Genomic DNA, 12,067 nt, shown 5'->3' with positions numbered 1-12,067 from the left:
CCCCGTGGTTCACCGACGAACTCAAGAGCTCCAAGAAGAACTGCCGTGCCCTCGAGAAAGCCTGGAGAAGAGACCCAACGCCGGACAACATGACTACCCTCAAGCTCGCCACCCGAATGCACCATCAACTGATCCACACCACCAAGAAAACAGCATTCAAGGACCGGCTGGACAACAACGCACACAACAGCAAGGAACTCTTCAACATCGTCAGAGAGCTCTCCAACCCCAACGCCGGAACCAACGACATCACCCCATCGCAAGACCTCTGCAACTCCCTCGCCTCCTACTTCCACAACAAGATCGCTGACATACACAATAGCTTCAGAACACAACCAACGCTCCCCACGACCAAACCAACGCCCCCCACCACCACCCTCAACACCTGGACACCGATCAACCTCGAAGACACCATCAGCACGATGAACTCCATCCACTCCGGATCCCCAACCAACCCCTGCCCTCACCACATCTTCAACAAGGCCGACGCTGTCATCGCACCCCACCTGCGGGACATCATCAACACCTCCCTCGACACCGCCACCTTCCCTGAGAGCTGGAAGCACGCTGAACTCAGCGCTCTACTAAAGAAACCAACGGCGGACCCCACCGAACTCAAGAACTACCGCCCCATCTCGCTCCTCCCGTTTCCAGCCAAAGTCATCGAGAAGAGCGTCAACAAGCAACTGGCAGCCTTCCTCGAGACGACTGGTTCCCTCGACCCATCCCAGTCAGGCTTCCGGGCCAACCACAGCACCGAGACCGCCCTCATCGCTGCCACCGACGACATCCGAACCCTGCTGGACAACGGAGAAACAGCGGCCCTCATCCTCCTGGACCTCTCCGCGGCATTCAACACTGTCTGCCACCGCACCCTAGTGCAGCGCCTCAGCAACGTCGGAATCAAGGAGAAGGCACTGGAATGGATCATCTCCTTCCTCACCGGAAGGACACAGAGAGTCCGCCTGCCCCCGTTCAGATCAGAAGCCACGGAAGTCATCTGCGGCGTCCCTCAGGGCTCCTCGCTCAGCCCCACCCTCTTCAATATCTACATGAGCCCCCTTGCGGCCATCGCACGCCAACACAACCTGAACATCATCTCCTACGCCGATGACACCCAGCTGATCCTCTCCCTGACCAACGACCCCGCCACCGCCAGAGCCAACCTACACGAAGGGATGAAAAACGTGGCCGAGTGGATGACGACCAGCCGCCTGAAACTAAACACAGACAAGACGGAAGTCCTCATCCTGGGCTCCTCACCCTCCGCCTGGGACGACTCCTGGTGGCCCCCCGCCCTGGGCAACGCACCCAAACCGACAGACCACGCACGCAACCTGGGCTTCATCCTGGACTCCTCCCTCTCCATGACCAGACAAGTCAACGCCGTCTCCTCGTCCTGTTTCAACATCCTGCGCATGCTACGTAAGATCTTCCGGTGGATCCCCACCGAGACCAGGAAGACGGTCACCCAGGCCCTCGTCACCAGTCGACTGGACTACGGCTTTGCCCTCTACGCCGGTGCCACCGCCAAGCTCCAGAAGAGACTCCAGCGGATCCAGAACGCCTCGGCGAGACTCATCCTCGACGTCCCCAGACGAAGCCACATCTCCAGACACCTGAGAGACCTGCACTGGCTCCCGATCAACAAAAGAATCACCTTCCGGCTCCTCACCCACGCGCACAAAGCCCTACACAACCAAGGCCCGACCTACCTCAACAGCCGCCTCAACTTCTACGATCCCAAACGCCACCTCCGCTCGACCAGTCACGCCCTCGCCGCCGTCCCCCGCATCCACAGAGCGACAACAGGAGGAAGATCCTTCTCCCACCTGGCCGCCAAGACTTGGAACGCCCTCCTGACCGACCTACGCCTGACCCAAGACCACCTCTCCTTCAGGAAGAAGCTCAAGACCTGGTTGTTCGAGCAGTAGCGGACCCCCCCCCCCCCCCCAAGCGCATTGAGACCCTCCAGGTGAGTAGTGCGCGTTATAAATGCCTATGATTGATTGATTGATTGATTGATTCTTCCCTGAGAAGGCGCTCCATGGGCATTGCATGGGTGTTCCATGCAATTCTCATGGTGTTTGATGCATTCCCAGATTACAAGAACTTGTAAATGTGGGAATGAGACAACATTTTACACCTTCACAGGGGAGGAGTAAAGAGGAGCAATATCTCTATTTCTCCTTGTTTCTTCCCCTTTCTAAGTGTGTTGCATTCTGCAACAAACATAGAAAGAGGAATGCACCTCTCAGGAATGTTTTTGTGCAGGAAGGTGGTCTTCCTGCACAAAATCAAGCCTGCATGCAACACACGCCACCTTGCACCTTGGTGCAAGGGTGCCTGCATTGGGGTCGGCAGCCAAAAGGATATCAGCGCAGGGGGACAGGAATGCCCCTTATTGCCTTAAATACTGCACATTTCTGTCCTTTCCCTGTCATGCAGCGTAGCAAGGTGACTTGCTACGCTGCACTGTGTGACTTCCACATAAATAGACCCCTGAGAATTTTTACCATTCCATGATGAAAATTCTATCCCTAGTATATCGGGCAAATTATTATTTCATTTGTTTATGTAGCATACAGTTTAGCTACTGACCCATATAGCGAGACCCCCAGATGGTCTGCCACCCAGCAATGCCAGAGCCGGTGTAAAAAATGTTTTAAATCCTTGCCTATGGTCTATATCTATGTTTCCTGAAGCATAATGACATCAGTTTTGTCAATAAATTCACACCAATCTTCTTGTGGCATTGTGCTCCTTAGTCCCGCTAAGTTCCATGATACTGGTACTAATGGGCAACTTCTATGGCACCATTTGGCAGGTCTCCTTGTATACGTGTTATTAGAGGGGTCGTGTCTAGCGGATTAGCACTGTTCTTGTCTCCCTGTGAAAAATGTGTTTTGGGGGCTATTTTTGGTGGAGAAAGGAAAAAAGTTAAGGACAGTGAAGCATTGGCTGGAATGTTCTCCTGGCTCAAATTTTGTTCTATGCAAACAAGTCCACACACGTTATTATCAACTATAATCACCAGTCAGTCATTTAGAGACATAAATGGATGTAGCCTGGGGTCTCTTAGTAAACTTTGACTGACAGACAATGTTCATTTCAGGTCAAGCAGTCAGAGGTTAGACATGCGCTAAATGCGCAGGCTCCTGGCTGCCTGAGCTAAACTTTGTTGGGCTGAGAATGTCACAGCTCCTATGGGTGTGACCTCCTCAGCTCAGCAGAGGTCCTTGAGGCCCTCTCCCTCAGTGACAAGGGATAGCATCACTCATTGCCTCGCACCTGGGCGCTTCAGTTTTTAGCCCTGAAGCACCCAGGGTTGAGTGTCAATCAGTGACACTTCGCCATAGAGTGTGGTGGGGTAAGCAGTCTCACTGACCCCATCCCACTCTGTGAAAATGTAGGGACTGCTGCCTTCCCTCTTTGGCTGGCGTAGGAGGGAAGTCCCAAGCCTCCAGGGACCACTGAGACAGAGCTTCAGGTAAGTGTTTTTTTTAAAATTAATGTTTGGTGCATGTATGTTTGAATATTTAGTAATTAGTGTTGTGAATGGATGTGTGTGTGTGCACGCATGTGTGAATGCATGGTTGTGGATGTGTATGTGTGCGTGTGTGTTCCATCCACCCCCCTCCATCCTAGAGTTACCGGCCACCACTGGATTTATCCTCATTGGAGGAGAACCAAGAGGCCCAAGGATATCTGACTGGATTAAGCTATGCCACTTTTGGACTCCTCTTATCCAATGAGTGACCTTGTTGATTAAAGTAGTCTCTGTCTCTCTATGATGCAATGGAAGCTTTGGCACACCTGTCATATACACAGTCCTGCTGTTTAACGAACTTGGATTACACATGCCTCCTAATATGCTCCTTCTCGGGTATAGAGCTGTAGATTTAAACTGGGTCAGGCGTTTAAAAGATTGTTCCTGTATTTGAAACCTGGGAGAAGTTGGTCTATTATGTAGGGATAAAAATGGGGCTCCAAAATGATGAAATGGGTTTAAATCACATGATCATGTTTCCTGAGCAGACTCTGAGTACCCATAATAAAAGTGCATCTTTTGTACTAAAGAGTTAGATCCAAGATATACCTGATGGTGCTGGGGATTATCCCTCCTAGCTGGATGGAAAGAATTGGAAGCAATTTCTAGGTGACTATCATAAAAATGATTGTTTTTTAGATCCGCGATATGCCTTATAGTGCAGAGGATTAACCCCCCTACATGGGTGGAGAAAATTGGGATCAGCACCTCTGCACTTCTCTTAGCCCCATTGGGGGTACTCAGGGACATTTATTTATTATTTATTTAACAAGTTTTATAAAGCGCAAACATGACCCATACGGGTATCAGAACGTTGTTCAAAGGAGCAGAAGCAAAAGGAGGTAGAGGCATGATTACAAGCCCATAAAGGACCGTAACAAGCACAAATATAAAAGCAAGAGCAATAACCCATCCTCTGGGACATGTAAAGTACCAGAAAAGCAACAGATCTTATGGAGCACATGGAGAAACAAAATTGCAACATTGAAAGAGGTATCAACAAGTATCAACCGGAAATAAAAGTTAGTTATGGTGGCTTCGGGACAATTGCTGTAGATGGTCATTCAGGAGTGACCATTTAACTTGTTTTTTGAATGAGGAGGTAGAGGGGTTAGATATGATCCTGAGAGGAATAGCGTTCCATATTCTTGGTGCAAGACCAGAGAAGCACGATTGTAGGTTATTTTCTTTTGAATGTGGGAGGTTTCAACAGGAGGGTGTTAGAGCTTCTTAGGGTCCGATTCTAACCAAATAGTTCAAGTTTTTTTTGCCAGGTTAACATGAGTTTTTGTAGTGAATAGATTTGTGCATCACCCAAGCTATCTTGTAACAAATCCTTGCTTTGTTAGACAGTCAGTTGAGTTGAATTAGGTCTGGTGTGATGTCGTCATGTTTTCTAGAACCAGTGATGAGTCTGGCCGCAGAGTTCAGAGTGGCTCTTAGAGGTTACTGGCGGGGAGTTATGATTCCAAGGTGTTTGACACCAAACACGACATGTTTCCAAGCAGCCGTTTTAAAGTTAGCTTTTGCCGTGAGGTTATAATGCACTTAAATATATATGGTTGGCTGCATCACAAACAACCCTGGAAAATAGGTTCCGAAGGCTGCAGAGAGGCTCTTCTCATGCATGGGCACCCTCTCACATAAAACCCAGCACCCTACCTTCATGATTGATAAGTCCTGCCATAGGGGTGACTGATAGGTTTATATGTGCAGTGATTTTGGATAGATATAGTGAACCTATATCTAAGTAAGGGGTGCATACACCACCTTACACAGGCTGCAGTAGCAGACCTGTGGTGCCATTTCGAATGGTCTCTCAGGGGTGGCACAATATATGCTGCAGCCCCTGGGAGGCCTCTGGGGTACCTAGTCCCCAGGTACATAGTATACCATATACTAGGGACTTATAAGGGTACTCCAGAATCCAATCTGGAGTGTACCTAAGGTACATGCAATCAATTTAGAGGAGAAAGCAGCTGCACTGGGGTCCTTCAGACTAGGTTGAAAATAGTGATACATTAGCAAAAATTGGGGGTAACCTCAAGAAGCAGATCCTACTCTCCTACAGCCAGTACCTTCTGAAAGCCAGTAAAGAGGTGCAAATTCAGATAATATGCAAAAAGATTCAGACTGCACTGCACAGAGTCGACAAGAGCATTTCGCTGTGTCGATAATACGCCCAAAACTATATTCCTTCAGTGGAATCACCCACACCTGAGGCATAGTAAACTTTGCTTCATTGGTATTTTCCAGGGCAAATCCCAAAACCCTGAAACTCCAGTTTTGTTGTACTGAGGGGGGGAAATTCCTGATCGTACCATAGCAGAGACGGCTTCAGTATCCATTAATCTAAAAATCATTCTAGCTTCCTTTGACAGAACTCTAGGCATGAGCCGTGGTGGCATATCACTGTCCCAGATTTCTTCTGCTGCTAGAGTGGTTACTGCAGATGTAAAATATTAATGCCACCTCAGGTAATGGCATGAAATTGACTGCCAAATCAAATGTTTCAATGTACGAATTCCAAATTTCCTTGCCTTTGCACTGTAAACCAAGATTTTAGTGTTAAACTTTAGCTGGGCAGTTTGAATTCAAGGTAGAGACATGGTGATGGTATACAGACTGAGTGATAACACAGGTTCTGGGCGCGATTCAGCCAGACCTCTACGTGATCTTTAAAAGTAAAGGCCCTCATAGGTGTTCCTGAGAAGGCGGAGGGACAGGCCCCTGGCCTTTTCATCGAGGACCTCATTCTCAAACACCTGCGACCCAAGGGACTCAGTAAGTTCTTTGTCATTGAGCGGGCTCACAGGATCCCGGGCGGCCGGCCTAAGCCAGGCGCTCCCCCGTGGCCCATGTTGGCCCGAGTCCTCAACTATCGGGACTGTGATGTGATCCTCCAAAACTCCAGGACCGGCACCCCTCTCCGTTATGAAAACGCGGAAATCTCCTTCTTCCCAGACTTTACGCAAAGGTTACAGAAACAGCAGAGACTTTTTATCTCTATCAAGCGGGTCCTCAGGGAGAAAGGCCTCAAGTACTCGATGCTGTTTCCGGCCCGACTCCGAGTCGAGGCGGAGGGGCGAGCTTGGTTTTTTGACCGGCCAGAGGATGTGGCCGACTGGGTCGAATATCGAGACACCAAGACCTCTGGGACGGGGAGAACCGGCGGTCCTGAGGACAACACGCCTACCTGAGGGGACACATCGACGAGGGCAGGTTTTGCTGCGGCTTTGGGGGTGGGAGGTGAGGTTCGGGTGGCGGGGGGGGTCCTTGATTCTCAGCTCACAGCGGGACTAATGACATGATATTGGACACATGTTAACGTAATGCTTGTGGTGCTCTATAGCAATATACTGTGGGCGTGGGTGCGGAGCTCCCTGCTTTTCCCCCCTGGATTGTTTTTTTTTCCCTTCTTTCCTTGAATTTCTAGGGCTACAGGCACTCTGTAAGTTGTTAATGGGTAGTTTTAAACCCGAGGGGCAGGGGAGCAGGGCGGGGGGCAATTGGTTGAGGTTTATTTGGTCTAATTGGTTTTTGTTTGGTGCAAATATTGCTATCAGGATTGTACAGTTCCTTTTCCTAAGGGGTCTTAACCCCACTCTCCGCAACACCAGGGATGGGAGTACAGCGTACCAAGGAAGTCAAGATCCTAAGTTGGAATGTGAATGGGCTGGGGGACAAGATTAAGCGTAGTATAGTATTGCAGCAGATTCGGAGGTTGTCACCGGATATTGTCCTACTCCAGGAGACCCACCTCATTGGCCACACTTGCAAAGCCATGCACAGATGGGGATATATCATGCAAGCCCACTCGGGGTTTGCATCCAATTCTAGAGGGGTTGGGATCATGCAGAAGAAATCATTCCCCTTTTTGCCTGCTTCCACCCACACTGATAACCGGGGTAGATACGTGGGTATCACGGGCACATGGGAGGGAACAACCGTCACCTTCATGTCAGTCTATGCCCCACCAGGGCTACAGGCCACCACACTCTCCGACCTCAGTGCACTGCTGCTGACTCTGCCGGAGGAACCTCTGGTGATTGGGGGAGACTTCAACTCAGTGGTATCGGGTACACTAGACAGACACCCCCCACGTACATTGCAGCCCACTGCGCGCTCTTTCTCTAGTTTTCTGGAGGCGATGGACTTGAGGACTGTTGGCGAGCATACCACCCTGACAAGATCCAACACACCTACCACTCGGGTGCCCATAACAGCCTCTTACGATTAGACTACATCATAGTCCCCGCCCCGCAGGTGAAGACCATACGTGAGATACGACACCTAGCCAGAGGCATATCTGACCATTCTCCCCTCTGGGCCCACATCGTCCTCGACGACTCCTTGGTGGGGCGTATTGTCCCAATCAACCCCTGGCACCTCAAGTGCCCTAAAATACGGACCGGTCTTATCAAATCCATCGATAACTACTTTCTGGAGAATGAGCACTCGGTTGACCCCCCACAGACTCTATGGGAAGCTTTTAAGGTGGTGGTACGAGGCAAAGCCCTTTCCTTAATAGCGGGGTCTAAAAAAGACAGGCTTGTGGTGGTCTCCGAGATAGAACAAAACATCTATCGCCTGGAAACTGACCTGGGCCCTGACCCATCGCCGGAGGCTCTTCATGCTCTGCAACTCCAACAGGAGCAATACCGAGCCCTGGTTACAGACCGTGCTAAGATCCTAGGACAGTGCAAACTAGTATGGATATATGACTGGGGTGACAAAGCTGGGAAGTTAATCGCCTGGCTGGACAGAAAGGAGCAGGCTAGCCGGCTTGTCCCTGAGCTAGAAAATCCTGGTAGACCCGCCATAGTCGATCTCCAAGAAATAGTCGACAGCTTCTCGGCCCACTACCGTGCGATTTATCACTCTCCTCTTACTTGCTACGAGATATATCTCTACCGGTATTGTCTGAGAGCGACCGCGCATTCACGGATAGCGCCCTTATAGCGGACGAGATTGCAACTGCGATCAGGACACTCCGCCCAGGCAAGGCCCTTGGCCCTAATGGTATACCAATTGAACTTTACAAGCTCCGTCCAGACAGACTTGCCCCATATTTGAAATCGATGTTTGAAGCTAGTCTCGAGCAGGGCGCGCTTCCCTCGGACCAGCGAGTCCCGACTATCGTCGCGATTCATAAAGAAGGGAAACCTAAAACTCACTGCGCCTCCTATAGACCAATTTTGTTCCTTAACGCAGAGCCTAAGATACTGGCCAAGGTGCTTGCCAATAGGCTGATCAAAGTAATAGGGGGCCTGGTACATCCCGACCAGTCGGGATTCATGCCACGACGGAACACTGCCCTCAATCTTAGCAGATTGCATGGGGTCTTGGCCAGGGTGTCGACCCTGCATGAGGACGCCATCGTGGTCTCCCTAGACGCCTCGATGGCCTTTGATACGCTTGAATGGCCCTATCTCTTCGCAGTACTCACAAAATTAGGGTTCGGACCTGGCTTTAGCCAATGGGTGCGGTTGCTCTATACCGCCCCCATGGCTCAAGTGGTCATAAACCACAGGAGATCCGACCCCTTTTTACTCAGCCGAGGGACCCGTCAAGGATGCCCCCTATCTCCACTTCTGTTTGCCCTGGCCTTCGAGCCCCTTGCGGCATGGATCCGCAGGGACGTAATGATTCGTGGGTTGCGGTGGACGTCTGACTGGGAGGACCGAATATCGCTATATGCAGACGATATACTGCTATACCTCGCATCCCCTAAAAGATCTCTTATTGCGCTATTTGACATCCTTTCCATTTTTGGTAGATATTCTGGCTTTGGCATTAATTGGCAAAAATCTCTCATCTACGTCCTAAACGGGAAGGACTCCCCAATACCCCGAAACTGTCCCATACCGATAGTGTCGGACGGTTTCAAATATTTGGGCATTTATATTTCACTGGATAGATCCCTCCGTTTCGCCCGAAACTTGGCTCCCCCTATACAACGTCTAAAGCAAGACATCACTAACTGGAAATCGCTCCCCCTCTCTTTGCTGGGCAAAGCTGCCCTCTTTAAAATGATGTCCCTGCCCCGCTTCCTCTATGTCCTACAAAACTCGGCAGACCCAGTACCAAACTCCCACTTCCACCAAACAGAGGGCCTCCAGCGAGACCTACTTTGGAACGGAAGACCCCGTATCGCTCTCAAAAAACTCACCCTCGGCTGGTTCGACAGGGCGATTGGATTACCTGACATAAAGAAATACTACTGGGCCTCGCATCTAACGGCAATAAAGCATAGCATGTATGGGAGGCCCGACGATCCTGGGTTTGGCATGGATAAACTGCTCCTTCCTAGTGGTTCCTTTGCCAGGGCCCTTTATTCCAAGCCAAACAGATACCCCCTCACTGGCCCCACTCAGCACTCCATCCATGTCTGGCATACGGCAACTGCTTTGTTGGGTTGGACTAATAAATTGACTTTGTCCATGCCTCTGTGGGACTCCCAGAGACTTGGGGACCTGGGCGACTCGCGGGGCTTTGACAAATGGGATCTAATTGGTATCTCACGCATTAGAGACTTGTGGGACAGAAACGGTATCAAGTCATTTGACTCTCTCCAACTTCAATATGCCATGGCTGAATCGGAGCGTTTTCGCTACATGCAGGTCCGCCACGCACTACAAGCGGCATTACCTCGTGACACCACCCTACCCGAATATTCACCGCTAGAAGACAGACTGCTAGACGGATATTTACCCGAGAGAGCCATTTCCCTAACATATAGGAAACTCATTAACAATATGGACGACCCACTGGCGCTGCTGCGAGAGAAATGGATTGAGGACGGTATTGAGCTTGACGACGAAAACTGGCAAACTGCAAACTGGGTCATAAATATACCCCAGAGTTTATTTATTTTACATGATATTTTATATAGAAAGGACCAGACCCAGTATTGCAGCTGAGCATGCTACAGAGGCACAGAAAGACAGATGGGACACCAAAATAAACATAAAAGGTAGAACAGTGGCTCTCCACTTTTTGACTTCTATGGACGGCCACCTATTTGTTAGACTTGGGGGTCTCTAGTTGGCACAGGTATGCAGTTGTGACAAATAGGGACCCTCTCCTCTAGTCAGGGTAAGGGGGTACACTCCTAAAATAACTCCTGCTCACTCCCTTGGTAGCTTGGCACGAGCAGACAGGCTTATCTCAGAGGCAGTATGTAAAGCATTTGTGAACACATACAGTAACCAAGTGACACACTACAAATGGACACCACACAGGTTTTATATAAAAAATAAGTATTCTTTATATAGATTTACCACAAGACCATTAAACGACAAAAATACACAATACTGTTACTTTAGATGTTAGGATTTTGCTTAGTACTCTTAAGTTCTTAAATGCGACACTTTAAGTCAATGTACCTTTTAGATGCGACACGCAGGGCAACAAAAGTGTTGCAACGATGTTGATGCGATGACGTTTTTGGTGCAAAGAAATAAAGACGTGAAGATCTTCCAGATGCGTTACGCTTCTCCGATGTTGCGAGAAGACTCGACTCGATGCGTCAGCTGCAGCAGCGACACCCTTTACGCGATGCGACGACAGCGGCCTTGGCAGCGGCACTCTTCTCCGACGTTTGCAAGACGCTTCCGCTCGATGCGACGTTGCAGCGGCGACACCCCTTTATGCGATGCGACGACAGCAGCTCCAACGGCGGCACGCTTCTCAGTGGCTGCGAGGCGCTTTTCTTGATGCGGTGCAATGCGACAACTACGATGGCTGCGAATGGCGACACGCTTCTTCCTCGATGCGAGACTCTTCTCTTGATGCGGTGCAATGCGTCAGCTACGATGGCTGCGATGGCGACACGCTTCTTCGGCGTTGCGAGACACTTCCTGGATGATGCGAGACGCTTCCTCTCGATGCGATGCTGCAGCGGCAACACACTTTACGGGATGCGACGACAACAGCTACAATGGCGGCACGCTTCTCCTTCTTGAGTCGCGCTTCCAGCTCCTTACGACACACAGTCCCTCAGAAGGCCCAACAACAGCAGCAGGCCCTTCCAAAGAACCCTGGGGAGCTGGGGGGTGAAGTCTGTTGTTCCTGAGACTTCAGCAGGAGGCAAGCTCTTTTCCAAGCCCTTGGAGATCCTTCACAAGTTGAGCAAAAGTACACACAAAGTTCCTTTCTCCTCTCTTTGGCAGTAAGGCAACCACTGCAGGCCAATCCCCCAGTTTCAGGGATAGTTTCCTCCTCAGCTTCTTCTGGTTCCTCCCTCAGCAGAGGTTCTTCTTGTTTTCTCAAAGTGATCTAAATTCTTGGGATCAGGGTCCCAATATTTATTCCCAGAAATCCTTTGTCCTCTGAAGGCAGAGAGGCCTTTTCCCAGTCCAAATCAGTCCCTGAGCATCCTGTTTACCAGACTTCTCCTTTCCTTTCACAGTGCAGGACAGACACATTAGACGCCCCACAGGAGGGGGAGCCAGCATTGTGGAAGGCAAGTACAGCACTGGAGCACTTTGTTGACAGGATTCCTTCTCTTCGTTC

This window comes from Triturus cristatus, chromosome 11 (assembly GCF_964204655.1).
Source record: "Triturus cristatus chromosome 11, aTriCri1.1, whole genome shotgun sequence".
In the NCBI taxonomy this organism is placed as follows: domain Eukaryota; kingdom Metazoa; phylum Chordata; class Amphibia; order Caudata; family Salamandridae; genus Triturus; species Triturus cristatus.
The sequence above is the reverse complement of the archived record's forward strand: the minus strand, read 5'-3'. Positions refer to the sequence as shown.